We start from the raw sequence: 27,259 nt of genomic DNA, 5'->3' as shown, positions 1-27,259 counted from the left end.
TAGGTCAAAGAAAAACTGAATTCTTTTATATATGTATGATATATAAAGACAATGAATGATCTACATAAAAATTCTAGACTTTAAAAGTAAATTAACGTAACCAAGTAGAAAGATTAAAGGAGGGTGTGTAGCATCAGATAAAAGGGATCAGTTTCATGATGATGGATAAAATTGTACCTTTAGTGGTGAACTTAAAGTAGTATGTACACATGTCGAATTGTTAATAATGCACCTGAAACTTACATAATGATATGATGGAATATTTAACAAGTGGGCAATTTATTTCAATAATAAAAAGACCTGGTAACAACCTAAGTTTCCCTCAAAGAAATGTTGGATAAATAAATTGTGGCATTTATACATAATAGAATATTTTTCAGCTACAAGAAAAAACAAATGTATCCATCCTGGGTTTAAGCCCTGGAATAAAAATGCCCTTAAGCACTTGTAAGAATGATCCTAGGACAAAGCCAAGTGTTACTCACGAAGGAAGGAAGGAAGGAAGGAAAGAAGGAAGGAAGGAAGGAAGGGAGGGAGGGAGGGAGGGAGGGAGGGAGGGAAGGAAGGAAGGAAGGAAGGAAGGAAGGAAGGAAGGAAGGAAGGAAGGGAAAAAAGTAAAAATGTTGCTTTTGCTGAAACTTGGATAGAACTAGAAGTTGTCACGTTAAGCGAAATAAATCAGAGAAAGATAAATGTCAGAGGCCTCTTTCATAGGTGGCATTTAAATAAATAAGGGAAATGAGTAGCAACTAGTGACAATGAATGCTTAGACTTTGACAACAAAGCAGAAGTTACCGAGTTAGGGGGAATGGGGGAAAGGAATTAGTGAACTAAAAGAACTTTAAGGACAGTGGTGGAGGATTCTAGTACTTCATTGGTGATAAAGGTTGAATAACTTTTTACACAATATAACATTAACATAAACTTGTAACTACATGTTCTAACATGAACATGTTGTTAGCAGTTTACCTATATAGTAATAAAATAGTATTTAAGAATTAAAAAATGAAACTTAAAAATAATACAAAAAAGCGCCCGCTCCTCTCTGGAAAGAAAGATGGCGGCCGCACGGGAGCCTTGTGGAAAGCGGGTTTGAGCCGGGCTCGGGGGAGCGGCGGGGACCTCATGGGAAGGGGGGCTTTGTGGGCCGTCCCCCACGCCCCACCGAGGTCGCCAGCTGCCCCCCACGAGCGGCTCTCCGGCACGGCCACGGCCCCGGAGGCACAAGGACTTAGCACAGAGAACCAGCCGCTTGGAGCAGAAAAGCAAATGGACTTGTGTTGATCCGCGCCACCAAGCCTGCCCGGAGGGGGAAGGGCGTTGACCGGCCCGCCCGCTCCTCTCTGGAAAGAAAGATGGCGGCCGCACGGGAGCCTTGTGGAAAGCGGGTTTGAGCCGGGCTCGGGGGAGCGGCGGGGACCTCATGGGAAGGGGGGCTTTGTGGGCCATCCCCCACGCCCCACCGAGGTCGCCAGCTGCCCCCCACGAGCGGCTCTCTGGCACGGCCACGACTCCAGGGCACAGAAATCAATCTCTTAACTAGCTAACTTTTAATAGAAATTCTTCCAGGGTCAATAAGTAAAATAGCAGAAATTCAAAACCGCGCGGCCGCGACATCATTTTATTCTTAAACCAAGTTGTAGAAAGCAAATCATTTCACAACGCTGTTTCAGCATGTCTGATTGGGGGGGGGGGGTCGTAAACTCTAAACAATAATTGTGCATCTTCTATCGAAATAATCTATCTAGTCAAAGTAGATAGAGTATTAACTAGAACTCATCTGCCTCACAAGAATTGGGAGGGGTGGGAGGTGGGGGTCTATTGGGGTTCGGGGTTAAAAATGAGTATTGGTAAAGGGAAATGTGTTCGGTATCTACATGACTGAGACCTAAACCCGAAAGCTCTGTAACTTTTCCCACAGTGATTCAATAAATAAATAAATTATAAAAAAATAAAAATAAAAAAAAATAATAATACAAAAAAGAAGGTTGCAGAAGGGATCTACTAACTGAGAAGAATTGGGTGGATAGAAACACCAGTTAATTGGTGGAAGGAATCCTAATAGCATTTGGCATTAGAGAAATTATTATGATAACTTCTTATATACAGCTGACCTTATTTTGACTTCCAGCACCAAATGAACTCGCATGTATTACCAAGTGCATATCCGGAGGCCCCAGACATTGGTGAGGTCTCCTGGTTATTCCTCAGTTTTACAGGGAACCTGAGCAGCAGTGTATTATCAGGATTTTGCTCATCTCCACCACCAGAAAAAAAGATGGAAGCTGAAAACACCACAATCTGGAAAAAAAAAAGATTCTGCATTTTATTTATTTGTAAAGTAATTTCTTTTGAGATGTGTTTCTGGTTTGAGTAATTTAAAGAATAGTAACAGAGTGCAGCCCAAATAACTTAAAATATGAATTCCAGTCTTGATTTTATTGCTAGCACTCTGACTAACTAAAGTCAAATTGTTCTTCTCTGAACTTCAGAGAACAGGTCAGAATTTTTGTTTGTTGTCATCATCACAGTGTTGCTGGGTATTCAGCTCAGAAATAGTTTGCCACTGTTATTCTTGTAATACATATAAGAACCCCCATGTTATCTTAGGACATGAAGAACACATACATTATAAACTAGTCTATTCTGCTAAATGTTTTGTTTTTGTCTCTATTTTGACAAACTCTGATATAGGTTTGAAGGAATTCTTTCTTCACTTAAATACCAGACTCTATCACAATGTAGAAGAAAAGGCATTTGGCTTTGGAGAAAAATACAACTATTGGGGCTTTGATTTTGCAGAATAATCAGAGTTCTCTGTTCTTACTTACAGAGACACTGATATTATAAACTTTGTTGGAGCTGTTTAAGAGGGCTTAACAAAGAAATAAAAAGTTCTTATAACATCTGCAGAAATACCTGCAATTTTTTTTTCTAGTAGTACTGTTTTCCACCAAGTTCTTTCCTAAATCAATACAGTTTCTTATCAGGATAGTTTTGGAAAATCTACCTTAAAAAACTTGGTTTATTTTACTTATACACGGTATATTTTTAAATGTTTAAAAATTAAAACCAGGATCCCCACTCTACCCCGCCCTGTTTGCTTTCACCAACCGCCAGCGACCTAGGGATTACACACAGAAGACTCACCATACCGGTACCAGATAAATACCTCACTGCAGACCTCCACTACCTCCACTACCTCCACTATCTCCACTACCCAGCAGCTGCCATGCTCCAGGATGCTTTCTGGACACATCATAAGACACTTAATACCCATCTTCCAGGATTGCTGCACCATGTTTGATAGGGTTCAAATATGGTTTAAAGCATGGGAACACCTTCAAGGGTGATTAGAGGCCACCCTAAGAGCCTCTATCTCTCTCGGAGAAACTGGCAAGCCACAGAGAATATCGCGCCCACACGGCAGAGCCTGGCAAGCTATCCGTGGCGTATTCAATATGTCAAAACCAGTAAATACAAAGGGGCTCATTCCCCTGACCCTGAAAAAGCCACCAATACAGCAGCATTAAGAAGGATGAGGAAGGGGGGTATGGTGCCGCCAGCAGGTCAATCTGTACCTGTGAGGCGAGTGCATCAGCAGCCTGATAGCACCATCAGACTTTCAGATATCCCAAAATTGATGCTGTGCCTTTGGCCAGAACCCAGAAACTTGGGGTAAAGTTAACCAAGAAAGTAAACGGCCAGAAGTTAGGCATATGGGAACACACCCCAAAACCACCTCCGGCTCAGCTATATAATTGGAGTCATGGCCTCTCTGGTTCATAATCGCACTGCTTAATGGCCATGATCCCAGAGACTCAGAAACAAATCTCAGAACCTAAAGGCGTTTGGTAGAAATGCATCCTGTTCCTGCAGTAGGTTATTGGGGATGGGCCACTCCAGATGGGAATAGGTTTTGTGCCTTGACCTGTTTCCTTTGGCAGCCCAGTGACCGCCATCCTCCAGAAGCCACTGGACAGTCAGTCTTGGGCCTGCAGTGATGAGACACGTGGGGCCTGACAAGATGGGGGTGGAACCGGCCCTTTCCTCCCCATCCCAGCAAGACTGAGTTGCCACCTACAAACGGCCTCTCTGGCTCCTGATCAAGCAGATTAACAGCCATGATTCCAGAGATACAGAAACAAATCTCGAAACCCAGTGGCTTTTGACAGAAATCCATCTGGACCACATACAAGGTGGCTGCTGTCTCAGAGCTTATTGGAAAGCCAGGTATGAGCCAGTAGTGATGGGGCAACTGCAGTCTCATGGGAAGGGGGGTGGTACCGGCTCGTCCTTCACGCCCTACCAAGGTCAGGAGTTGCCCGCCATGAGAGACTCTCCAGCACGGGCATGGTTTCAGAGGCAAAAGGACTTAATCCATAGCCCGGCAGCTTGTGTTAAACTACGGCACCATGCCTCTCTGTGAGGGAAAGGGTGTTGCTCCCTTCTGCCTTTCTCCTCCCCCCCACCCTGGCAGCAAGGTGGCCATTGCCTAAGAGCTTATTGGAAAGCCAGGTATGAGCCAGCGGTGTTGGGGCAACTGCAGCCTCATGGGAAGGGGAGTGGTACTGGCTCGTCCTTCACACCCTACCAAGGTCAAGAGTTGCCCCCCACGAGCTGCTCTCCAGCACAGCCATAACACCAGATGGACAGAAACCAATCTTGTAATTATCTGGCTCTTTGCAGAAATCCCAAATCATTATATGATTCTCATATATGATTCTCAGTCATAGAAAACAAAGCATTTTATAATGCCTTTTCAGCAATTCTGATTGTTGGGGGGGGAAAATTCTAAACAATAATGGTTCATCTTTTGTCAAAATAATGAATGTAATCAATGTAGAGAAGAGTGCAGTGAAAATCATCTGCCTCACAGGCATTGGAGGGGTGGGAGGGGGCGTATATTGGGGTTCTTGGTGGTGAAAAATGAGTACTGGTGAAGGGAGATGTATTTGATCATTGTATGACTGAGACTTAAACCTGAAAGCTTAATAACTTTCCCCACAGTGATTCAATAAATAAATATCACTTAATCACTTAACTTCCCGTTAGTCGTCGATTTGCTCGAGCGGGCGCCAGTAACGTCTCCATTTGTCCCTGTCACGTGCTAGTGTAGCCCAATGGCATCTGTTCGCTCCGGGAACATGAAGGGCCTCAAACCGATCGTTCATGATCTTGACGAAGAAGTCTGACCATCTGGTAGGTGGGCGGCCACGCGGTCTCTTGACATCCCATGGAATCCAATCACCTTATATTTATTCACCTGATAAATAAATATAAGAAAAATAAATAAAACTATGAAAAATAAAAGAAGGAAGAGGAAGGAGAGGCTGATAAAATCTCAAGGCTGAACTAGGCTGCCAAAACGAAGAAAGACAAAAATGACTGTACTTTCAATGCAAGTATGGACATTGGATGCATCCATCGAGGGCTGGATGGTACAAGCACGAAAGATCAATTATGACATCATTGGTCTGACTGAGACGAGAAGATATCAATCAGATCACACTGTTTTTGACACTGGAGAAGAATTTTTCCTCAGAACATGTGACAAAAGAGGCATCAGTGGTTTTGGTGGCCTTGTAAACACAAACTTTGCCGTGAGCATTGATTCATTTGAATGCCTAACAATCCGAACAGGACGATTACACTTGAATAGATGTGGCTCACTGCCGGAAGTTTCTATCTTCATTGTCTATGCACCAACATCCAATTTTGATGGAGAAATTGAGAAGTTCTACGTGGAGCTGGAGAAGTCCTATAAAGAAGACCACACCTTCAACAATATCATTGTCGGTGATATAAATGCCAAGATAGGACCGAGAAGATCAGCCGAAGAACTCCACATTGGGACCCCAGGCCTAGAATGGAACAGACAGGCTGAGAGACTGTCTGAGTTCATCATGTCGACCAAGACCATCCATGGTAACTCACAGTTCCAGAAGGTCGAATCTACACGTTGGACATGGGAGTCCCAGGTGGACGGTTCTACATGGATGGTTTTGCCTGACCGATATTGCTGTTGTCCCAAAATTCCAAACGGGATCAGACCACCGTCTCCTTCATGCAAAATTCTACTTCATGGAACGAGTAGAAAGGGCTGCAAAGACTAAGAAGAGAACTCTCGGAATGACCACCAACTGAGAGCTCTTTGGCACTATTGCTGCAACATGGGAAGATGCCATCATTGACAACACTGAAGAGGAATACGATCAACTGGTTCAGCACCTCCATGTTTGTGTGAGGAACGCTAAGAAGAGAGATCACGATAACAATCACGACCATCCTGTTATTCATCGATTTCCTCGAGCAGACCCCAGTAACATCTCCTTTGTCCTAGCCCTGAGATTTTTTTAAAAGTGCCATATTCAAGGCTCTTTCAGAGTTCAGAGAATGAGACACATCATTGTTACTGGTATTCGGCATATTGGGTACGCCATGAGGAGTTTGCCAGACTCTGCTGTGTGGGCAGGTTACATTCGGTAGCCTGCCAGTTTGTCCAAAGTAGGAATGAGATAATAAGATGTCGCTTCCGGGAGTTGGGTTTTATAGTCTCTGGGTCTTGACCATTGATGGGATTACATGGCGCCAGGGTGCCAGTTGGTGGGTGTGACCCTTGCCTACTGGAATTTGGAGGATCTGGGTTGAGAATGCTCAGCTCCAATCCGAATAGGTTGGGAGATCTCAGTCCCGGGACCTGCATGCCTTTGTTTCTCTGCCGGTACATTCATGTGTGTGGAGAGTGGTCTCAGCATGGTGGTGGCTGGTTCCGGAGGTCTTTGGCTGCCGGAACCCTGGTAGGGGCGGGGAGGGAAACTCAACCAGCTCCCTTCCTAGGGGCCCCGGCGAGCATAGCCAGGTACGGGGGCAGGAGACTCCGCCAAGAAGAGAGATAGCAACAAAAAAATGCCTGTCTTCGAAAACTGTTGAGCTTATTCACCAACATGGCTTGGTGCAAGCCTCAGGCAACCGCAAGCGAAAGTCCAAGTTCACAAACTAGTGCAGAGAAACGATAAAGGAAGACCTCAAAGAGAGAAGAGCATTAGTGCTGGCAGATGTGGAAGTAGCGGGAAAAGCATTTGCAACACCTGCCTGTCCTTCGACAAATGCAAGACCAAGATGACTGCCCTCCGACATCCTGAAGGATTTATCACATCTTCCAGAAGGGCAATGGAGAAGATTATCCATGACTTCTACTCTGATCTCTACGATAGCCACATCTACCTGCCCACACACCAAATTCTGCAGGATGGATATGTTGTTCTCAACGTTCTCCGTTCTGAAATCTGACATGCTATTTCATCGGTAAAGAAGCAAAGAGCACCTGGCCCAGACAAGGTAAGACCTGAACACCTGAAGAACCTGCCATCAGTACTCATCAATACACTGGCTTGGCTCTTCACACACTACCTTCCTGAATGCAAGGTTCCATCCCAATGGAAAACCAGTAGGACTGTACTACTGTTCAAGAAGGGAGACATCCACAACATTGGCAAATATCACCCAATTTGCCTATTTTCTATCATCTACAAGTTGTTCACTCGAGTCATCCTGAATAAGATTGGCCGAACACCAGATGAAGGAAAACCATGTGAGCACACCGGGTTCCACAAAGGATTCAGCACAATTGACCATATCCACATGATGACTAAGCTTATTGAGGTTTCTTGGGAGTTCAAGATGCCGCTCTATCTAACGTTCATTGATTTAAAGAAGGCCTTTGATTCTGTTGAGATGGAAGTGGTCGTCGAGGCCCTAGCCAAACAGGGCATTCAAACTCAATACATCAGGATCCTCCATGAGCTGTATTATGGATTCAGTATCAGGATCTCACCATTCTACAAAGCAGTGATCATCCATGTCAAGAGAGGGGTTTGTACCATCTCACACCTCAGAGACTGGCCCACATTCAAAAGAACAAAAGCAACCGATGCTGGCGTGGATGTGGCGAGAAAGGGACACTCCTTCACTGTTGGTGGGAATGTCCACTGGTTCAGCCCTTCTGGAAAACAGTATGGACGATTCTCAAAAAATTAGAAATTGAGCTCCCATTTGACCCAGCAATACCACTCCTGGGAATATATCCCAGAGAGGCAAAAATGTATAGTCGAAGTGACATCTGCACTTGTTTGTTCATTGCAGCACTCTTTACAATAGCCAGAAACTGGAAGAAACCTGAATGCCCACGAACAGATGACTGGTTAAAGAAACTTTGGTACATCTATACAATGGAGTACTGTGTAGCTGTTAGAAAAGATGAAGTCATGAAATTTACATACAAGTGGTACAATATGGAAAGTATCATGCTAAGCGAAATGAGTCAGAAAGAGAGGGATAGACATAGAAAGATTGAATTCATCTGGGGGATATAAAGTAACAAAGTATGAGATTAATACCCAAGAATAGCTGAGATCAGCACCAGGAGGATTACTCCATAACTTAGAGGTCAGCCGGGTATCCTAGAGGAAAGGGCAGTTCAGATAGAGAAGGGAGCACCAAATAAAGGATGTTTGGAGGATCCTCCCAGGAGGGGAGATGCATGTCGAAAGTAGACTATGGACTGAACATGTTTGCCACTCAATGCCTCTTTTGCAGACCACAACACCCAAAAGGAGAGAGAGAACACAGGGGATTGCCCTGCCACAGAGACAGGGGGGATGGGGGGATGGGGGTGGGAGGGATATTATCCATGGTGGTGGAAAATGGGCACTGGTGGAGGGATGAGTATCTGATCATTGTATAATTGAAACCAAAGCACAAAAAATTGTAAATCTACAACTGTAAAAAAAAAATAAAATAAAGGGAAAAAAAAGAGAGGGGTTTGGCAGGGTGATACCATTCTACAAAGAATTGATTATCCATGTCAAGATAGGATTTCGACAGGGTGATACCATTTCACCGAAACTCTTCAGTGCTACCCTCGAGAATGTCATGTGATGACTGGAATGGGAAGAAATGGGAGTGAAGATAGATGTTTGGCAACTACACCACCTCCACTTTGATCATGACATTGTTCTAATAACACCAAACATTAGCCAAGCGGCACAAATGCTGGCTGACTTCGACCATGAGTGTTGAAAGATCATACTACAGCTGAATCTAACGAAGACAATGCTTATGAGAAACAGTCTAGTTCCTGACGTTCCATTCACTCTCAATGGAATGAACATCTCCGAATGCAACAGTTATATGTACCTAGGTTGAGAAGTCAACATGACGAATGACCTGGCACCTAAGTTACACAGGGGGAAGAGAGTGACTTGGAATGTCTTCAAGAGCGTCAAAGAAATAGCTAAGAGGAAGAACCTCCTGATCCAAGCACATCTCTTCAATTCCATTGTTCTTCCTGCACTAACATACACCTCAGAGACCTGGGCCCTATGAAAACAACATTAGAACGCTATTCGGGTCTCCCAAAGAGGAATTGAAAGAGCTATGATTTTTTTTTTTATGGAATATCATGCTTCACTCAAATGAGAGAAAGAATCCAGAGTTCTGACCTCCGTCGATGATCAAGAATCAGGGATGCTGTCTTATTTGCCATGGTGTCAAAAACCAGATGGACTGGACGTGCAATTAGATTTGGAGACGACTGCTGGACTAGAGTCATTACCGACTGGATTCCATGGGACATCAAAAGATCACGTGGCTGCCCACTGAGTGATTGGTTTGAGGCTATTTGTGTTCCTAGAACAAGCAGATGCCATTGGGCTACACTGGCATGTGACAGGGACAAATGGAGATGTTACTGTTGCCCACCCGAGCAAATCCTTGAGTAACGGGATGTCAAGTGATCAAGTGATCAAGTAATTTTTTTAAATGTTATCTCACTGCCTCCTATCTTCTGTCAATTTCGCATAAACCCTTAAATATAATAAGCTTAATGGATAGATGAGAAAGACCCAGAAAGATAAAGTAAATGTTGATGAAAAAGATATTATACCCATTACTTTTAATTCTCAATATATCATTTAACATAGTCTTAGGAACACTAGGAAGAAAGGAAAATAGATTTATTAAAAAATAAGATTCAACTTTAGGTGCCTTTGAAGTTTATCGCAGTTAAGAATGTCAAGGAGTTAGAGAAAATTAATATTCAAGGAGGGGTAAGGGTTTGGAATAGCCATTTCCAGTTCATCTGCTGTTGTCTGATGAAGAGCTCTTCTGAGAAATAATCACCCCAGTTTTTGTGGAATACCCTTAGCATTTCTATGGGACATGCAGTTCAGTTATGAAATAATACATCATCAGAGAGAAGGATGTGCTTGGAGGGACAGCACCAGTAGATTATGATACATCATTAGTAAATGAACTAGGCAAGGTACCAGAAGGGGTGAATACAGCTTTAGGGAATAAAAGTGTGAGCACACTGAACTCAATTGAATGTATTTTAACTGATCAAAATCCCTTAGGACTCAATGCTAGTGGCATAGAAGTATATTTGCTTTGAGGGCAGAGCTATGATTCCTTCTCCTCCAACATGGAGAATAACAGCAGATCTAGATCCAACATTTCAACATATTAAAGTTGAAAGCTCCTTAAGGATGTTGTGAGTCAAGTTTTTCTCTATTTTAGGATTAGGGGAATGGAGATAACTTGCTCGAATTCATTCTACTAGAAAATCCAGAGATTTGTCTAAAATATAGAGAAATGTCTTCTCTCTCATTACTTACTAAAAAAGGCTTGTTTTATGAAAGGGACTGAAGACAAGAAGAGAGAGATGTGTTTGTTCACAGACTACTTGCAATTCTACAGTTATCTTCTTTGCAGAGCTACAAAGTTAAAATAAGAGCAAAGGATCTCTGAATACAATGATGAATATATATAAGGGCTGAAAGTATCAGGACCTATTGCCATAACCAATTTAAATAAAAATCCTTATGGAAATTCAATAGTCCCCTGTTATTCCATAATGTGTGTGCCTACTATGTGCCTAGAATTTTGCATGAATTAAAGAACATATTGCAACATATTGTAAACCCTGCACTGAGAATCCCTAGAATTCAGAAGAGAAAAAGTAGACATAGTTATAGCTTGCGGTATAGTCTCTATCTTGAAAAATCATCCTTGGAGGATGGATAACAGAAATTAGAACTTGATGACCATAATACTCCTGCCAGCCATCCAGTATATAATAATGGGGGTCACTCAGTTATTCCATTTTATCTCATTTACTTACTCCATTATTATTATTATAGAGAATTATTTTTAGTGTGAGGACAGTTTGCTACCCTCATTCAGTCAGTCCCATGACAATAAGCTCGTAGGTCAGTCCATGGTCCAGATGTGGAACTGAGTACTAAAAATTGTCACAATCTCTTTAGAGCAGGAGTCACTGGCCCCAGGAGAAACTGGAATAATCCAGGAATAATAGTGTCAATATATTGTGGAAAGGCTCTTTTTGTTTCTTTTACTAAAAATGTATATTTGCAAAGGAGGAGGGAATGAGTAATTTATTTTTCTGTGACGGGCTAAGTTAGACAACATCACGTTTAGAGTGAGGCTGTTCTCCAATTAGATCCCTCCTGATAAGATTAAAAGATCTAATTGTCAAAGAAGAAATGGAAAAAAGAGCATGCTGGATAGCAGAGTAGACAGGATAGCCAACTGAAGGGAAGCACTAGCAGCAAGCACTCCCAAAACGACCAATATGTAGGGAAATCTGGGTACATTGATCAATGAAAGCAAAAGCCCGTTCTTCAAAAAAATTAACAAGAGGAGTAAACCACTATCAGGATTCACAAAGAAAAAGAGAAAGAGAACCCTAATACATTGGATCAGAAACAAAATAAGTGTCTTTGGTGTCACAACAGACACCAAAGAAATTCAAAGGATTATCAAAGATTAATTTGAGAATATTTATGCAATGAAATGAGAGAACCTAGAAGAAATAGATAAATTCTTGAAATAACCTCCCAAGTTTCAACCAAGGTGATCTGGAATACCTGAAAAATGTATCCCTATAGAGGATATTAAAATAGCAATCACAATTATTTCCCCAAACAAAAGCCAGAGTCCAGATGTATTCAGTCGTGAATTTCATCAAACCATTAAAGAGGAACTGCCTACTGCTATACTTTTTAGACTCTTACACAAAATTGAATAAAAAACACCACTCTCAATTTCTATGAAGCAAACATCACCCTGATATCAAAAACAGAAAGAGAAACCACAAAAAAAAAAGAGAATTACTGGCTTATATGCTTGATGAACACAGAGGCAAAGATCCTCAATAAAATACTATCAAATGATATAGAACAATTCATAGAAAAGATCATACACCATGAACAAATAGGATTCATTCCAGAAATGCAAGGATGGCTTAACATGTTAAAGTCAATCAAAATAATACACCATATTAAAAACCGTCACTGTCACTGTCCTCCTGTTGTTCATTGATTTGCTCAAGCGAGCCCAGTAATGTCTCCATTTTGAGACTTGTTGTTACTGTGTTTGGCATATTAAATACGTCACGGGTTGCTTGCCAGGCTTTGCAGTGCAGGCGAGATACTCTCAGTAGCTTGCTGGGCTCTCTGAGAGGAGTGGAGGAATCGAACCCAGCTCGGCCAAGCTGGCTGCACGCAAGTCAAATGCCCTACTGCTGCGCTATCACTCCAGCCCCATATTAAAAAGAGAAAATAATATTCATGTCATCATATCAATAGATACAGAGAAAGCATTTGATAAAATCCAGCACCCATTCACATTAATAACTCTTAAGAAAGCTCAAGAAAATGGAAATTCAAGGAACTTTCCTAAATATATCCAAGGCCATTTGCCGCAAGCCCACAGCAAACATTATATTCTATGGGAAAAAAATGAAAATCATCCACTCCAAGATAAGGCACAAGACAAGTTTGCCCATTTTCACCATTTCCATTCAGTACAGTACTGGAAGTACTTGCCATAGCAGTTAGGTAAGAAAAAGATATCAAGTGCATCCAGATAGGAAAGGAAGAAGTCAAGCTTTTACTATTTGAGGATAACATGATACTATACTTTGAAATCCTTAAAGACTGCAAAAAAAATACCCTCCTAAAAACAGTAGATTTATATAGTAAAGTGTCAGGTCACAAAATCAATACCAAAACGTCCTTGGCTTTCCAATACACAAATAACGAAAGAGATATTTAAATAAATACGATATTATCCACAATTTATGCCTCAGAAAATCAAGTACTTCGGAATAAGCTTAACTAAAGAGATGAAGGTCCTATACAAAGAAAACTGCAAAACACAACTTGAAGAAATAAGAGAGCACATGGGGAAATGGAGACAAATCCTCTACTCATGGATTAACATTGACAAGGCCATACCCCCCTCCCAAGCACTGTACAGTTTCAATGCACTCCCTATAAGGATAAACATGTCATTTTTCAAAGAAATAGATCAAACAGTCCTGAAATTCATATGGAGCAATAATTACCCCTACACCTTCACAAATAGCTAAAGCAATTTTGGGGAAAAAGTAAGTGGAAGCAAAGGGACAAATAGGACTACATTAAATTAAAAAGCTTCTGCAACTCAAAGAAAACAATGACCAGGATGCAAAGACAGCTCACAGAATGGAAAAATTATTTATCTAAAATCCATCTGATAAAGGAATCATATCAAAGATATTATCAAAGGCACTGGTAGAACTTTACAAGAAAATATCCAATACTATCTGCCACGCCGTCAATGGTGTCGCCCGCGTACCAACCTGCTAAGGTGACCTGGGCCTGGCCCAGGTCCCGCGGGAAAGGGAGGTTCGCGACCTTTGGGTCTATGCCTCCGGCGCCCCCTTTTTCTTATCCTGCTTTGTGTGCTTCTGTGGCACTTTGGTATGTGGCTCTTCTGCATCCCGGATGGAGTTTATAATGGTTGCCTGCCAATTTTACTTATAAGTTAGGTATTTAGAATTAATAGGTAGAAGCTTTGTAGTTATAGTTTGCTTTTAATCATTGTGAAATCTGTAGGAAACTAAGGAGATGTTAGGTTCGACAAAGGTCAGAAGTCATAGTGAAACCAAACAATAACAGGAGCCAGAAAAATCGCCAAATATTGTGGCTGAAACAATTAGATTCTTAGCATACAGTACAGCCCTTAATTTCAAGCAAGGGTGCCTAACATAAAAGAAAACAATAAGCTACCGTATGAGAGAATGAGGGACATTGTGAAACCTTTATCCCCCCATACAAAAACTGGTTCAAGCACATACATCCTGGAGTTTATTAACAGAAAAACAAAGTGTTGCAAACCAATATATGGGAAGGTCCGAGACCCTTCCTGGATTGTGATGTGTGGTTAAGACCCTGTCATATGAAAACAAAAGTTGCTGAAGAAAAACAATGATAGAGAACTCTGTAGAAAGGGGAACCATGGTTAGACATTAAATCCTGTGTAATCACTGTAAAGAATTCATAGGTAAATGTTTTGTCCTAATTTAAAGAAGGAAGTGTATTAAGAAAGTGTTTTTGTCCCTCGATATTTTTTGGAATATGTCACCAATAAGTAACCACGATATGATGTAATGTCCGATTGTATTCTGGCTCTTTGTTCTATGATTTTGCCTTGACTGTATAAAAAAGGAACTCTGTGCTCAGTAAAATCGCAGCAGCACTCAGCCTCACTTGTGTTGGTGTCTGTCTGTCATCGCCGAATCTCCTGCTTTCCTGTAAACCTTCTCCCACATTCCCTCAGCCTGGTGGTTCCCGACCGAGCCAGTCTGCGGCAACTATCAAAAAATAGGGAGAAGAAATAAACAGGAATTTTCCAAAAGCAGAAATGCAAATGGCCAAAAGGCACATGAAAAAAATGCTCTACATTAGTGATTAGTGAATCATCAGGAGAGACTGACACACATCATAAAGAACAAGAACAATCAGTGCTGGTACAAATGTAGGGAGAAAGGGATTCTTATTTATTGTTGGTGGAAGTGCAGACTGATTCAGCTCTTTTGGAAAATAATATGGTTTTTCCTCAAAACACTAGAAATTGAGCTTCTATACAACCCAGCAATATTGGTCCTGGAAATACACCCTAGGGGCCCAAAAACACAATGCAAAAATGTCATTTGCATGTCTATGTTCATTACAACACTGTCCGTAATAGTCAGAATCTGGAAACAACCTGAGTGCCCAAGAACAGATGACTGGTTAAAGGAACTATGTTGCACTTAAAGAATGGAATACTACATAACCACTAGGGAGAATAAAGTCATGAAATTCTCTTATACATGGGTGGACATGGAGAATATCATGATGAGTGAAAATAGAAGGAGAGGGCCTGGCATAGAATAATTGAACTCATTTGCAGGATATAAAAAAATATAATATTAGACTAAATACCCCAACACAGTAAAAATAAGGACCAGGAGGACTGGTATAAAGTGGGAGGGAGAGTGCAGTTAGTACAAAGAAGGGACTATTATGATAATGATCTGTGGAAATAATCACTCTGTACAAGAATTGAGTGTTGAAAGGACATAAAGTAATGTACATGATTGTTTCTCAGTAACAGTATTGCTAACCTCAGTACTTAAAAGGGAAAGAGAGAGGAGAGGTGTGGGGTGGGAAATGCTTGCCATAGAGGCAAGTAGGGGCTGGCAGTGGAGAGAAACTGGGAAAGTTGGTGTTGGGAAATGTATACTGGTGAGGGGATAGGTGAAGGGACATTAGATGACTGAAACCCAATCATGAACAACTTTGTAATTGTATCTCACTGTGATTCAATTAAGCAATGTTGCACTGTCCTCTCGTTGTTCAACGAATTGCTCGCAGGCACCAGTAACGTCTCACAACAAATTGTGACTTGCTGTTACTATTTTTGGCATATCGAGTAAGTCACGGGTAACTTCTCAGGCTTTGCCCTGCGGGCAAGATACTCTCGGTAGCTTGCTCGGCTCTCCGAGAGGGACGGAAGAATCAAACCCAGGTCAGCCACGTGAAAGGCAAATGCCCTACCCTCTGTGCTATCACTCCAGCCCGAAGATGACATAATAAATAGGTAATTCATTGCTACACAGTGATTAAAATTCTATTTAACAAGGCAAATTCTGATTCAATGTGACACCAACGGGAGAGGTAAACGAGCATCACTTTAGGCCGCTTGGGATGTTCAGTCAGCCTTTGGAACGTGGGTTTCATGCCGGCAACACTCCAGGCCCCACACTGAGGTTTAGGTATGCACAGACTTTGTCCTGGAGAGTTTACAGTCTGCGTGGTGCTGCTGGTGGCGTTCCCCAACCAAATGGAGAGGGGCCCGGAGGCGGCCAGCCAGAAGATTGGCATAATTCAAGGGAAAACGAGCTTTCCTGCTGTGCAGGCTGGTGTCATGACTGACACCTGGTCAAGGGCTGTGCTCTGGCATCTTATCCCCGCTGCTTGACTGGGCTCTCTCCCCTCGGGCACGTCAGTGTCTGCTTTCACACGTGACTTTACTGTCTCCTACCTTTGCAGGCCCAGTGTCTCACTCAAGTATCCAACGCCTCAGATCATGGGAGCCACATTCAGCACAAAACCCGCCCCTGCCAGCTCTCCCTGAACACAGGCATGAGCGCTCACGTTGCAGACAGAGAACTGTTCCCAAATGGGCCCCTAGACCACAGTGTGTGTCCTCTCTTGCTCAGAATGGACTTTCTGTTATGGTTTCTTTTTTTTCGGGGGTGGGGGGTAGGGTCAGGTGGAGGGGTTTGGTCACAGCCAGTAAAGCTGAGGCTACCTCCATGTCTGCGACAGGGGACCATGGTCAGTCACATACAAGGCAAGCACCTTAACCCATGGAGTATCTTTCTAGTACTGTATATCTTTCTTTCCTTCTTTATTTTTGGCTTTTTGAATCATACCTGGTGATCAGGGGTTACTCCTGGCTTTGCACTCAGGAATTAGTCCTGGCAGTGCTCAGGGAACCATATGGGATGCCGGGAATTGAACCCGGGTTGACCGTGGGGAATGCCAATACCCTACCCTTTGTATTATCGCTTCAGCCCCTGTGGTACTATATATTCCTAAAGGGACTCAAAATAGCCACTCACCCATGAATTATTTCTTTTGCTATATGAGAACACAGTGGATAGAAAACACCAACTCAGAAAATGACTGTAATCAGTAAACAACTTTTAAGACTAAAATTTAAGGTCAATGAATAGGGGACAAAGAGATGGCAGAGCAGATAGGCACTTGCTTTACATGTAGCTAACTTGAGTTCAATCCTTGGCATTCCATATGGTCCTCTGAGCCTCACCAGGAATGACACCTGGGCAAGAAGCCAAGGGTAAGCCCTGAGCATTGCCAGGTGTGACCCCCCCCCCCCAAGAAAAGGACAGTGAGTAGTGATGATTTTATATTTCTTTAATATCAGGAAAGGAACTTTTTTTTTTAACTTCGGGGTGCTTCCCAAGTAGTGCCAGGGGGCCCAGGAGGCCACTCCTGACCAAAAAAATAAAAAACAAACATGTGGGCCAGAGTGTTGATAGAGTGAATAGAGTGCTGGCCATGCATACTGCATGCCTGGTTCCATCCCCAGCACCCCATATGCGCCCCCAAGGCTTCCAGGAATGATCCCTGAGTCAAAGCCCTGAACCCCACCAGGTGTGTCTTCCCCCACAAAGGAAGTAATGAATGATGGACCTATTGTGGCACCCTCTGTCCTTCTTTCTTCAGAATGCTCTCTTTAATATTTAAAACAGGTAAGCCTCTTGGAGTCACATTTTCTAGAAAGCAAAAGTGATTTGGTCCCAAAATATGCTGACTGCTTTGGGAGCAGACAAGAGCTCAGATTTTGGGCACTTATAAGTGTGTGAGGCTCCAGAGTTTGATCCATGACATCTCATGACCCTCACCATCCCTAATCCCCACCAAACACTGCTGGGATCACCTGGTGACCCCTAGCTTCTGGGTCAGCAACACTTTGCCAAGTGCTAATATGGATTCAATTAAAAATTATAAAATTTTAAAAAAGAAATTAATGTTTCTTGAGAAATACTTGAAAATTGTTTGCTAAAAAGAAAAGTTCACTTGTATTTTTATTTTCTTTGTCAATCAAGTTTATATTCTTATACTACATATTACAAGCATAGGTGAAATAATCAAATACTTACTTTTATCTTTTTATTTATTTGGCTTCACATAAACCAATTATTTCCATTTTTCCCTAAGTAACAAAATTTTTTCTATACTGTTCTATGCGAGGAATACTATTTCTTTGCAAAAACATGCCAAATTGATGTCACTTATAAGTGGTATATAAATAAGCAAAGCAAGAGGAATAGTACCTAATGATAAGAATACTTTAGACAGAACTTAGGTTACTAAGTGGCAAGAAGAGAGAAGTTTGGGCAGGAAGAAGTGTACCAGAAGTGATATAAAGACAAAATCGCTTTGGAACTTTGGTAGTGAAGATGCAATAACTTGGGGCTGGAGTGATAGCACAGCAGGTAGGGTGTTTGCCTTGTAAACTGCTGACCTGGGTTCAATTCCCAGCATCCCATATGGTCCCCTGAGCACTGCCAGGAGTAATTCCTGAGTGCATGCACCCTGTGCATTGCTGGGTGTGACCCAAAAAGCAAAACATAAATAAATAAATAAATAAAAAGATGCAATAACTTTAGAGATCGAAGTATTAATGTTATCACTATTGCAACCATGTTGCCTTACATATAGCAGAAATAAACACAAAAAATATTTAATGTGAAAATAAGTCAATTTTCTTAACTCTCTACTGCTGATTCTATATTTTAGCTACTATAAATAATGCTGCAATAAACATTGAGATAGAAATAAATTTTTGCAGCATTATCTTTCATATTCTTTGGATAAGTATTCCAAACTGAATATTTCATGATATACAACAGCTCCATCTTTATCTCTCACCACACTTTTACCACTGAATGAATCCTCCTCCTTCCTTCCCTTCCAGGTGTTACCCAAAAGAAAAGAAATAAAAGGTGCTGGAGAGGATTTGGAAAGAATAGAAGATTTGTACAGCATTGCCAAGAATGTAAATTGGTGCATCTATTCTGGGAAACAGTAAGGAGAGTCTTAAGTCAATTAAAAATAGATATCTCATATGTTCCAGTTATCATACTTTGGGTTACCAACTTGAAAAAATACATAAATATTAATTCAAAGATATTTATATATCCTCATGTTTATTTCAGCCAATGAATAGAAGTAGCCCAAGTGCCCTCTGGCTGAAAAATGAATAAAGAATATGTATTACTTATAACTTTTGTACATTCAGTGAAATACCATTCATTCATTAGCTATTAGAAATATTAAATTGGCTTAGAGAAATAGTAAAACAGGTAAAGTGCTTGTTTTGAAGGCAGCCAGTCCAGGTTTGACGTCCCCTACCCCCATTACCACATAAGGTTCTCAGAGCCTGACTAGGAGTGATCTCTGAGTGCAGAGTCAGGAGTAAGCCCTGATCTTAATAGGGTCTGACCCTATAATAATGGTGGTTCTATAGGCAGACAGAGCAATTAAATCATGCCATTTGTCACACCATGGGGTATCCAAGAGGGTATTGTGCTTAGTAAAATAAGGCAGAAAAAATAAAAAACCTTCATAGATTTTACTCATATCTGATTTTTAGCTAATGAGTTCTTAAATAATGTGATCTTAAATAAATTCTTAAATAAATGTGTTCTTAAATAAATGTGTTCTATAGTGTCCAAATAGACTAAACTGACTTATAAAACTTTTTACCCCAAATACAGTTACTAAATTGAAGTCCTTAATGAATAACAAAACTATTTATTTATTTTTTAATTTTTATTTTTATAAAGTTGTTCACAGCAATATATTACATTCAATATTCCAACACCAATCCCACCACCATTACACCTCACCACCATTACTTCCAATTTTCCCAAACACTATCCAAGCCTACCTCAATAGCAGGCCCTAAATAGTTTATTTTGTATAAATCACTTATACAAAATAATTTATACAAAATAATAGCCTGCTGTTATTAATTCTCTAAAAGATGATCAAAAAAGATTTCCTTTTAAAAAATGTGTGTGAAGATTGTTGTACCTCAGCCTGGAGCCATTAAGCTCTTGTATAAGAGATTACTAACACGTTGTTACATGTCAAACCCTTTATGTTAATATTTTCTTAATCAAGATACAAAACTATTTAAATTATGGGATTGCAGCAATAGTTTGCATCTCATATGGTGCCGCAAGTACCACCAGGAACAATTCCTGAGTGCAGAGCCATAAGTAACCCCTGAGCATCGACGAATGTGACCCAAAAACAAACAAAAAAAATAAAACAAACAAAAAGAAGTATTTAAATTGTATGATAGTCTGAAAAAACAGTTTTAAATGTTTCCTTCAATTCTATTTAAGCTGTTCTTGTAAGCTGGTGTTTTCTGTTTCGGTATAAATGTGATACATTTAATTGCTGATTTTTATTTTCCAAGCTGTTAGCTCTTCAGTACAGGTTTTTAATTCTACTGGGTAGTGGGAGTTCTACAGAGGATTTACCAAGAAATTTTATAATCTTTAACATATCATTTTATGATTATACAACAGGGATAGGGCTGGAGCAATAGCACAGTCGGTAGGATGTTTTCCTTGCATGCAGCAGACCCCGGTGACCTGGGTTCAATTTCTCAGCCCTTTTCAGAGAGTCCAGCAAGCTGCCGAGAGTATCTCGCCCGCACGACAAAGCCTGGCAAGCTACCCATGACATATTTAATATGCCAAATACAGTAACAACAAGTCTCACAATGGAGACTTTACTGGACCCACTCGAGCAAATTGATGAACAAAGGGAGGAGGACAGTGCTACAGTGCTACTACAGGGATGTGGAAAGAAATTAATTCATATATGATTTTGTGAAATACGTATCCATTCTAAATACAAATGTTTTATCAATACAATTAATTAGATAACATCAGACCTGAATCTATAAAATACGTGTAGAAAAAAATAGGCAGAATCTTCTGTGACATTGAAGCCATACATCTTCAAAGATGAAACACCATTCACCTAGTAAGTGGAAGCAAAGATAAACAAATGGGACTATATTAAACTAACAAACTTCTGCACCTCAAAAAAAAAACCAGTTAAACCCCACAGAATAGGAAAAATTGTTTACCCAATACTCATCTGATAAGGAGTTAATATCAAAGATATATAAGAATCTGGTAGAACTTTACAAGGAAAAACATCCAATCCTATCAAAAAATGGGGAAAAGAAATGAACAGAAATTTCCTCAAAGAAGAAATTCAAATGGCCAAAAGGCACATGAAAAAATGCTCTACATCATTAATTATCAGGTAGATGCAAATCAAAACAACAATGAGATGATTTCACTCCACAGAGACTGGCACACATCAAAAAGAAAAAGAACAAGAACAAACAGTGCTGAATGGGATGTGAGGAGATGTGTTAGTAAGGTGCCAACTGGTCCAGCCTTTTTTGAAAACAATATGGGTATTCCTCAAAAATATAGAAACTGAGCTTCCGTAGCACTGTATCACTATTGTCCCATTGTTCATCTATTTGCTCGAGTAGGCACCTGTAATGTCTCTATTCATCCCTGTCATGTGCTAGTGTAGCCCAATGGCATCTACTCGCTCCAAGAACACTAAGTGAGACTTGTTACTGTTTTTGGCATATTGAATAAGTCACGGGCTGGAGCAATAGTACAGCAGTAGGGTAGAGCAAAGTAGGTAAAGAAATATATATGATAACCTTTCAGTATCTGTATTGCGAACCATAATGTCCAAAAGAAAAGAGGAGAGATCGAGACAGATAGAGACAGAGACAGAAATACCTACATACATAATTTTCCTAAATAATTCTCAGAAAAATTCCAAGGACCATTGTGTTAGGTCTGGCTGTACATTCACACAAGTGATCCTGTGTGGATTAGAGAAAGATTTCTAAGAAATCTCAGCCATAATCCTGAACTTTAACTCAAGGTAAATAGCAATTTTAATAATTCCCTTTTTGAAAACAGCCAGTAATTAATATTATCACATCTATTTATACATTAACATATCTATATTCAACTGTTTTTCATGATTTACATTTGTGAATGTACTACTTTAAACATGTTTTGTGTCATCTCATGCTTTGTTATTTAATTTAATATGCAAGAAGATGAGTAAGCAATGTGTCTCTTAAAGTTGTCTGCTCTTATTTGAAAGGACTTTATTTTTCAATTTTTATTATTTTTTAATAATGTAGGCATTATTATGAGAAATGGTCTCATTCCTGAAGTTTCATTTGCTCTCACCAGAATGATCATCTCCAAATGCAACAGTTACGTGTACCTAGGTCGAGAAGTCAACATGATGAATGACCTGACACCTGAGTTGCGCAGGAGGAAGAGAGCGGCTTGGAATGCCTTCAAGAGCATCAAAGAAATAGCTAAGAGGACGAAGAACCTCTGACTCTGGCACATCTCTTTGATTCCACTGTTCTTCCTGCATTAACATACACCCCAGAGACCTGGGCCCTACGAAAACAGGATGAGAAGGCCATTCGGGTCTCCCAAAGAAAAATCAAAAGAGCTATGCTTGAGCTGGAGTGATAGCACAGCGGTAGGGTGTTTGCCTTGCATGCAGCCAACATGGCCAACCCGAGTTCGATTCCTCCGCCCCTCTTGGAGAGCCTGGCAAGCTACCGAGAGTATTCGATATGCCAGACACAGTAACAACAAAGTCTCCAATGGAGACGTTACTGAGCCCGCTCGAGCAAATCGATGAACAACGGGAGGGCCTTTACCTTTACCGTTACCTATGCTTGGAGTATCACACTTCACTCAAGTGAGAGAAAGAATCCAGAGTTCCGACCTCCATTGACGATCAAGAATCAAGGATGCTGTCTTGTTTGCCAAGGCGTCAAAAATCAGATGGGCTGGACATGTAATGAGATTTGGAGGGGCTGAAGCGATAGCACAGCCGGTAGGGCATTTGCCTTGCACACAGCCAACGTGGCCTATACAGATTCGATTCTCAGCATCCCATATGGTCCCCAGAGCACCTCCAGGAGTGATTCCTGAGTGCATGAGCCAGGAGTAGACCCCTGAGCATCGCCAGGTGTGACCCAAAAAGAGATTTGGAGACGACCGCTGGACTAGAGCCATTACCGATTGGATTCCATGGGACGTCAAAAGATCGTGTATCTGCCCACCTACAAGATGGTCAGACTTCTTCATCAAGACACTGAACAATCAGTTTGAGGCTTTTTATGTTCCTGGAACGAGCAGACACCTCTGGGCTACACTAGCACTCGACAGGGATAAATGGAGACGTTACTGGTGCCCACTCGAGCAAATCGATGAGTAACAGGATGTCAAGTGATAAAGGGGTCAATAATGTAGGAGTGGTACTATTTGTTCAGCCATTGATTAAACTGATTGAATTGGGCATGAACTCCACATTACTTTTTTTTTTTAGTGTATCACCATGAGATAGAGTTACAAAGCTTTCATGTTTGAGATTCAGCCATGTCATTATGAAACACTCATCCTTCTACCAGTGCATATCTTCCACCACTCACATTCCAGTCCTCACATTGCCTCTATGGCAGACAATTTCCCTAATACTCTCTCTCTCTCATTTTGGGCATTATACTTTTCTCAAAATTTCTAACCACTATTCAAGCCTACGTGCCATGGGAAGACGCTAGATAATTTTTTTTCCATTGCTCATTTTGAATATCATGAGAGCTTTCACAGCCCCAATTGTCAATGTAAATTTCTAGATTGTAAATGGTTGGGTTCCAGAGACATCTCTGTATGGCACTAATTCATTTGGGCATTCAATTGGGAGTCTCTGGGCCAGGGCTGTTGGTGCACTAAGATGGCACCTGGAGGCAAATTGTGGGCATGACAGCCAGTCTACTGGGCAGGCGACTACTTTAAAGGTTTGTGGAATTCATCCTTTGGAAGGTTAGATCTGAAAGCCAAAAAGGCAGCAGGGATTACACAGGAGAGAAGTCCCAGGTCTACAGTGAAGGTTAAAAGTATTTGATGGTCATGAATGGTTTTGAATGATCTTTGTGGTGAGATCCTAGAACATATCAAGAGGGTCTTCACATTCTATTTTTATCACATTCTAATTTAATTTTTATTTATCTATCTATATTTGTTGTCATACCTGGTGGTTTTCAGGGTTTATTTCTGGCTCTGTGTTCAGGAATAAATCCTGAAAGTGCTCAGATGACTATATGCTGTGTCAGATATTGAATTGGGGTTAGCTGTATGCCAAACAACCATCTTAACTTCTATATTCTCTGTGCCAATTCAAGCTTTAAGAGTGAATCACAGAAGAGTTAAAAATGCTTAGTTATGCATTTTGTGTTTTATTGTTTAGATTATTTTTTCATAATACAATATATTCCCTTACCAGATACATTAATTTTATGGTTCTAATTTGTTGTTGTTGTTGTTGTTGTTTTGTGTTTTTATTTTTGTGAATTCTACGTAGGATACATGTTAAGTATAGATCACTGTAGCATTGTCTTCCCATTGTTAGTCGATTTCCTCGCTCAGGCCCAGTATCATCTCCATTGTGAGACTTGTTACTGTGTTTGGCATATCGAATATGTCACAGGTAGCTTGCCAGGCTTTGCCGTGTGGGCAAGATCCTTTCGGTAGCTTTCAGGCTCTCGGAGAGGGGTGGAGGAATCGAATCCGGGTCCTTGAGAGTTGTGTAAATCTAAGCCTAAACACATTATACTTTTAACACTGAATAGGGTCGGGGTGAGTGTGGTTTTCCTGAAGCAGCTGGGCAGTGGCCTATTGCTTGTGACTGGGCCTCTGGGCCTCAATCGCACCCCCCTGTGTAGAGCACACCAGAAATTTGTCATCATCACCTCCACCAAAGTTGATCTCAGTGGTGTGAAAATCCCAAAACATCTCACTGATGCTTACTTCAAAAAGAAGAAGCTGTGAAAGCCCAGGCACCAGGAAGGTGAGATCTTCGACACAGAGAAAGAGAAAAAGTATAGATCATTTCTTTTAAATACATTGGATTAAATGTTTCTATATTATTTTGAAACTTACTAAAATATATTAATTTAAAATCACTGCACTTCCCTTGTAGTGTAGAGATTTTAAACTAAAATGCTTGAATGAACTTGATCAGTCACAAATCACAAATCATCCTGTTATTCGTCAATTGCCTCGAGCAGGTCCCAGTAACGTCTCTTTCATCCTAGCCCTGAGATTATATTCAAGGCTCTTTAGGAGAATGAGACCCATCATTGTTACTGGTATTTGGCATATTGGGTACGCCACGAGTTTGCCAGACTCTGCCGTGTGGGCAGGCTACATTCAGTAGCCTGCCAGTTTGTCCAAAGTAGGAGTGAGTTAATAAGATGTCATAATAAGATGTCACGGCTGCGAATGCGGCCGCGTGGTTACGGGAGCTGGTTTTTATAGTCTCTGAGTCTTGGCCGTTGATGGGATTACACAGCGCCAGGGGGCCAGTTGGTGGGTGTGACCCCAACGTGCGCACCCCGCCGCTGCAGGCCGAACAGCGGCTGCAAGGCCACCGGCAGGAAGTGTGCGGCCTCAAGTGGTCCACAGACCACCAGCTCCTGGCCTCGGGAGGCAATGACAACAAGCTGCTGGTCTGGAATCACTCGAGTCTGAGCCCCGTGCAGCAGTACACCGAGCACCTGCCCGCTGTGAAGGCCATCGCCTGGTCCCCGCACCAGCACAGGCTGCTGGCCGCAGACCGCTGCATCTGCTTCTGGAACATTCTGACAGGGCAGCCACTGGCAGTGCATTGACACTGGCTCCCAGGTCTGCAACCTGGCCTGGTCCAAGCACGCCAATGAGCTGGTGAGCACACACGGCTACTCGCAGAACCAGATCCTGGTGTGGAAGTACCCCTCCCTCACGCAGGTGGCCAAGCTCTCCGGCCACCCCTACCGCACCCTCTACCTGACCATGTCTCCCGACGGAGAGGCCATCATCACGGGTGTCAAACTTGATCAGTAGGATGATCAAATTAGAAGAGTCACTACAATATAAGGTGTGATTAGGACTTATGTGCACCTAATGTAATAAGACTATACATTGCTGTGTTGGATCAGATTGAGAAGGAAATTGGACATGGTGTTGCCAAGTCTTTGAGTAGTCTTCTTCTGCTAGGCTTACATCAGGTCTTCTGATTATTTCCAATTAATTAGAGCATGCACATACTTACTATGTGAGACTGAACAAAATATGCCCTTTCGCCAAATATGGTCTGTGAACTATCAGTTTGGTATTAAATCTCTGTTTTAGTTCCAGTTGGCAAACACTATCTATGAAAATTTGACTACCTATGGCAGAGCAAAGTGAAGGCCTAAGTAAAGTACTATTAATTGCTGTTTGTCTCTTTTGTCAAGATGAGTCATATGTTCCATGATCAAAAACTTTTAAAACTTTTCCCCTTGTTGTAAACCTGGCTATATATAGTCTAGGAAAGCAGATAATTTTTAACCTCTCTCACACTTTTTGATGCATTGCATTTCACTTCTCAGTGGCAGGTCAGATTAATGTATGAGGCTTTGATGAATGTACAAATATTGTACCCAACATGCAAACACAGCAGAAAATAAAGGAGGGGATGATAAATCACCTTTTTCTTAAGCAAACATATCTCTAAATCTGGCTCACGATGGCCTAGTCTTTCTATTATTTATTATGCACTGTGTCAACACAATATGAGTATTTCTTTTACCCTTTGGAGGAAAAGAGGGACTGCTGATAGTTGGAAATGTGGTATGTATGTCAAAAGGGGAGAAGATCCTCTAGGGAATTAGCCTTTGTTTGTTTTGAAGCAGGGAACAGCCTTCTCTAGGTCAGTCTTATTCCAACCAAACATTCTTTTCTGGATTTTGGACCACACTCAAAGGTGCCCAAGAATCACTCCTGTCAGGGCTCAGAGGACCATATAGGATTCCGGAAGAGTGAACTAAGGTTAGCTGCATGCAAAGCGAGCATCCAACCTGCTTCAGGAAGCTCAGACTTCCTTTCAAACATTCTTATGTATGAATGGGGCAGGAAAGTTGAGAGGAGAGAGTGGCAGCTCATGGGCAGGGATGGTGGGGGGCGGGAGGAGGTTGATAGAAAAGATACTAAGAAAATGATCTTGAGAAATTTTAGAATTGACCTCAGGCCTAGGAGGAAAAAACCTATAAATATACCCTGATAAAGGCTTCATAGAATTTTCCATTTGTTTGGAATGGTCTACAGAATGATGGAATTAGAAGAGCTCTCTATCTGTACAGATTACAATTCGTCAGCAAAGAACAT

The 27,259-nt window shown here is 41.4% G+C and overlaps 1 pseudogene; it reads left to right on the top strand.

Moving 5' to 3' along the window:
• Positions 1 to 16,167: 16,167 nt before the first annotated feature.
• Positions 16,168 to 25,957, top strand: LOC130043674 (fizzy-related protein homolog; annotated as a pseudogene).
• Positions 25,958 to 27,259: the final 1,302 nt, after the last annotated feature.

Source organism: Sorex fumeus, unplaced genomic scaffold, assembly GCF_029834395.1.
Source record: "Sorex fumeus unplaced genomic scaffold, SorFum_2.1 ptg000122l, whole genome shotgun sequence".
Lineage (NCBI taxonomy): Eukaryota > Metazoa > Chordata > Mammalia > Eulipotyphla > Soricidae > Sorex > Sorex fumeus.
The sequence above is the reverse complement of the archived record's forward strand: the minus strand, read 5'-3'. Positions and strand labels throughout refer to the sequence as shown.